The sequence below is a fragment of the Chenopodium album genome, chromosome 3 (assembly GCF_948465745.1).
Source record: "Chenopodium album chromosome 3, dcCheAlbu1.1, whole genome shotgun sequence".
In the NCBI taxonomy this organism is placed as follows: domain Eukaryota; kingdom Viridiplantae; phylum Streptophyta; class Magnoliopsida; order Caryophyllales; family Amaranthaceae; genus Chenopodium; species Chenopodium album.
Genome location: NC_137836.1, coordinates 68,865,618 through 68,870,948, shown reverse-complemented (window position 1 = coordinate 68,870,948; position 5,331 = coordinate 68,865,618). Strand labels below are relative to the sequence as shown.

Sequence of the window (5,331 nt, the reverse complement as noted above, 5' to 3'; positions counted from 1 at the left end):
AAAGAACCAAATAAAATGAAAACACGAGGAAAACACGAAAAATACAAGGAAAGAAAGAAAGAAAGGGATTAAAGGAAAAAGGACCAAAAATAAGATAAGAAAGCATAAAAAGGAAGATGAAATCATCCTAAAAGACTACCCTATGAGTGCCATAAATGACACTCATCAAATTCCCCCAAGCTAGACTTTTGCTCGTCCCGAGCAAAACAAAGGCTAAAAAGGAAAAAGAAGGGCTTATTCAAAATAAGAAAAGAAAAAGAAAGAGGTGAGAATATACACTAACTCACTATCGTAGGAATCATGGTCAATTTTAGCAACAAAAGACAAGCCATTTAAACCCCTAGATCGTTCTAGAGGACGAGTGATGCTCTCGTAAAGGTTTCCTAGAGATAACCTATAACTCTTATTAAACAAACAAAAGAAGGAAAAAATGAGGCAAAATACAAGAATAAAGTGCAAATGATGAAAAACAAAATAAAAATAAAAATCTTTGTGAAATGGACTTTGCAAAGTGACTATAGTTCAAATGAATAACAACCTTTTTAAAGTAAGTAATGGTATGCACGTTATAAGATACCTAAGGTTGATTGAAACATAAATATGCTAAGCATAGGAACTAGTTGTCACACTCCACTTTCATCCCAAACGATCTTACCGCGTTTCCCTACTAATCTCATATCTCTCCTTAGTGAGCATCTCATAGATTCCACGAAGGAACCGGAAAAAGATCGAATTTTTGGCTTACTCGACATCTTGACTTTGCATCCTCTTTCCTTAGGCTATAACCCATGATTCCCTCCACCGATGAATGACTCAACCCCTAGGTCAAAAGGTCTTCCCAAAGGTTGTAACGTAAGGCAAAAAGGGTAAAGGTAGGCTAAATTTAAAATTTGGTGGTTAACCTAAATTGTGAAGCAAAGATTGCACATTTCTTTACACCATAACCAAGTAATCACCAAACAAAAATACCAACACCCCAAGCTTATTCAAAGCTAAGATCACAAACATATACACAAAAAGCATGAGAACGCTTCCCCCCAAGCTTAAATGGAGCATTGTCCTTAATGCTCAAAAAGGAAGAATACTCACATAAAAATATTTTTGCATTTTTCACTTTTTTTATTTTTTATTTTCATATTTCATTATTAGTGCTTTGTCCTCGCCTCTTTTAACTTTGGACGACTTTTTCAAATTTGCACTTGCTTTGTCCTTGCCTTTTTTCACTTTGGACGACCTTTTCATTTATTCACTTGCCATTATTCACAAAATATACAAAACACAAACTTGCTTTCAAGAGAATCAAATATCCAAACTCCTCTACCACAAACTCCAACAATAATGAACAATTGCTTCACAAAAACCAAGAATGGAAACGAAAATGAAACAAAAGGCTCAAGATCTAGAGATGTGGCTTGAAAAGAAGGGAAAAAAGGCTTAAAGGGTTAGCAAGCAGGCAAATGTATCCCTAAACCCAAAAGTAAAAATAAGGAAACTATCCTAGAAAAAGGAAAAATACCTCCCCGAAAAGATGCCTTTGTCCTCCCTAGGTGGTTCGGTCTCGGTCTTAGGAATCATACATTAAGATTCAAGATTAAGTTTACGAAAGTCAAGGATCCATGCCGCTCATGCAAGAATATGATGAAAGCTTGAAAAAGTATGAATCTCACATGGTTGTAGCAAAAACTCACTAAGGTTGTCAAATCGAAGATAGGGAGCAACTACCAACATGCCACAAACAAGTAGAATCCGGCTTCATGATCCCACTAGTTCTAGACAACTACCCTAGCATGCTTTATCCTAGAATCAACCAAACGTATTCTCAAACCGTGCATACCATGACCACCTAGTAAGGTTATTATTCAAAAGCAAGAGTCCAATGTTTACTAGTCCGAGTCAAAATAGAAAGAGTGAAAAATAAAGCCTCAAAAAGCTATGTACAAAACTAAGAACAAAAAGAAGAGAAAAGAAAAGAAAATATGGAAAACCAATATGAAGGAATATTAGGAGAACAATGAAAAGGACAAAGATGCAATCATAACATGTATTTCCCAATCGACAAACAAGCGGTCAAATGGCCACATCGCCAAAGACCCCAAACACACTAGGTGTTATAATCATACATCCTCGAACCGCTCAACTCTCTTAAAACTAATCTTAATCTAAGAAACCAAGAAAATTAAAAGAAGAAAAGTAAAGAGATAAAACAATAAAGGCCTCACCAAGCGTCCAAGCTATGCTGCAATAATAAAGGAGCAAGAACGACCTCCTCTAAGAAGCTTCGAAGACCAAAGCAGTGGCTATGAGCAAGGTGAGAAAAAGAAAGGAAAAAGACTATATACAAAATGAAATTGTTAGTAACTTCCAAACAAAAGCAAACAAAAGTAAACTTACACGAAAATTATGTACAAAGAACCAGAGAAACCATCATCATCATCAATAGAAGGGACCACAAAACATCATCATAAAAAACTAAAACAACAAGATAGACAACATACCAACGAGACTACCAAGAGCAAAGCAAAAGAAATCCATCAAAGCCCTTTCAAACACATCCCCAAGACTCCAAGGTGCCTCCCCAAAAACCTACCCTAAAACATCCTATTTGATTCCCCCCGTACAAAATAAGGGCATCGACCGCGATGCTTAAAAACATGCAAAGCTAAAAGGGAGGAAATAAAAAGGGAATCAAACAACCAAGGGGGAAACTATTGGCCACTAGGGCCGGCACCACCATCATCCACATCCCAACCTCCGGTATAATCGGGAGGGAACCCATAGCGACCCTTAAAAAGGTCAAGTTGAGATGTGGATAATTGGTCAAAAGGCTCCGGTTGCACATAGAGCTCGGGGTGAGTGGGGTGAACATAGCAATAGTCGGGGTCACCCCAATAATCACTCCCCCCCGAGATCCGGTAGTCATAATGACCGGACTCATCTGGGAAGTCACGCCTTGGCTTATTGGGGTTCGCAACCCCGGGCCAATATGGGTACGTGGGGAGGTTGTCACCACCCCAAGATGGCACCGACCCTTGTTGGGGCGGCACATAAGGGTAGTTCACCGGAGGAGTGACCTCCCCCCTACGCACACTAACGTCATATAGGGCGCTAGTTTGAAAAGACAAAGTTTGATGGTTTGAATACATACCTTGCATGCTCAATTGCATGCGCTCCATATGCTCACGCATAGCCTCCATCTCACGGAGATATGCATCTCCTTGGTAGTCTTGGTGATGTTGTTGTCTTCTTCTTCCTCTTTGTTGCGGTTGTTGTTGTTGTTGCTCTTCTTCATCCTCACTAGGGATGGCAGTGGGTCGGGTTAAATAGGAGACCCGCCCCATCCCCGCCCCAATGGGGCGGGTATGGAGGGAGGTTTGGCGGGTGATGGGGCGGGTATGGGTGTAAAAAGTGTACCCGCCACGGGTGGTGGGGCGGGTATAGATTTTATAATAGACCCGCCCCGCCCCGCCTCATACCCGCCCCAAGAAGAGTCTAGAATATGTGAAAGGCCCAAACCCAACCGCCCAAATACTAAGAATCTTTAACCTAATTTTTCATTTGATTCATTTCCTCAACAGCCGTTATTTTCATTCTCTCTCCATTCTTCTATCTGAAAGTCAGTCACTCAGTCATCCATCTTCTTCCTCACTACTTCGTCTCAATCACCATTGTTCAATTCATCTTCTTCCCCAAGGTATATATAAATTAATCTCTCTTTAATTGTTTTGTTTACTTTGGTTATGTGATTGAATGCGACAATTCTAATTTATTATGGAACAAATTCATCTTAATCTATTATATAATCAACTGTACTCATTGTAATTTTAAGTATCGAATTTATTTCGATGTTGAGTTCTCTTAATTTAAGACGTTAAGATCTGTTGATTAATGATTAGTATGAATATATTAGACAAATTATACTACCTACTAAACCACTTTTTAGATTTTACTCCTAGAATTTACTCCGTATATATTAATAGTCAATCTATGCAAAATTTTTGTAGGTGAGTTTAAGAAATTGCAGCACCATGGTCGGAGGAATTAGCTAGAAGATGAAAGTGCAGCACTATGCGAAGTGACTGATTGATTTTTCATGCATTGAGATTTTGTAGCTTTGTATATATTATTGGATTTGGATTTGTGGAATTTTCACAGTATGAAATTGTTAATTAATTATACTTAATATTGTTGTTATTATTTTGTACTGTAATTGTCATTACTGTGAAATAACATAACATTTTGGATATATGACAATAGGTTTGGGCGGGTATGGAGCGGGTTTGGGGCGGGTATAAGGTGGGTATGGATATCCAAGTGGGTGGCGGGGCGGGGATGGATTCTATACTATACCCGGCGGGGCGGGTATGGATGTTGGGTATTGTACCCGCCACGGGTGGTGGGGCGGGGATGGGTATAAAATTTTTAGGCGGGTATGGGTGTGGAGGTACCATCCTCCGCATCCGACCCGCCCCATTGCCATCCCTAATCCTCACCACCTTCTCCTTCTCCATCCTCACCATCATGCTCATCATCATCACCATCATCCTCATCACCATCATCCTCCTCCATAACATTCTCAACCCTTCCGTCATCCTCGGGAATCCTCCAAACAATCCTATCCTCTCTAGTGATTGAGGTGGCAGCTGGGTTTGGGAGCATACAATAGTGCACATTTCGCACTATCCAAGAGTACCCACAGTTTCCCTTAGACTTAGAAACAAAGCGCAAGGTGTTAAGTTGCTTCATATCCAAATACATGTCTTCACTCTTTCCTATCGGAGTGCAAGACCTAAGGAAACGCTCTTGCTTGAAATAATGCATCAATCTAGTAATCATACCACCACAATGAATCTCACCCGTCTTCTTCCCAGTGGTGATCAACTTACAACAATTCATGAAAAGATACCCAAAATTCAACCTTGGCCCCAAATTCGGCCTTGTAGCCATCCAAAGCACCAAGATCTCCTCCCTGAAAGCTTCCCAAGATCTTGCTTACTAAACACTGTATACCCAAGAATCCGATGGAGAATACGAAGAGCCAGGTGAATGATCTCGCTAGCAAGCGATTCCTTAGAGTCAAACGACTTCTTCCTAGATATGGCTCTCCACCAAGCAACCTCATTGAATTCGGTCTTGTGAAGGGCAACTAAGGGCTCAAAGATGTCGGTATTTGGGTTGAAACCAAGGGCTTTGTTGAATTCCGCAAGGTTCATTGTATGCTTGGAATTGAAAAGTTGAAAAGAGATGATGTAGTCGGTATCCCCCGTCATATTAAACTCAAAGGTGGAGAAAACTTCAATGCATGGTTCCAAATAAGTTCGGGGGGATGACTTT

The 5,331-nt window shown here is 40.2% G+C and overlaps 1 long non-coding RNA gene across 1 annotated transcript; it reads left to right on the top strand.

Moving 5' to 3' along the window:
* The first annotated feature begins 3,321 nt into the window (after window positions 1–3,321).
* Window positions 3,322–4,191, top strand: LOC145615254 (uncharacterized). Its single transcript, XR_014107252.1, has 2 exons — window positions 3,322–3,691; window positions 4,002–4,191. It is a non-coding gene; the product is annotated as an uncharacterized LOC145615254 (long non-coding RNA).
* Window positions 4,192–5,331: the final 1,140 nt, after the last annotated feature.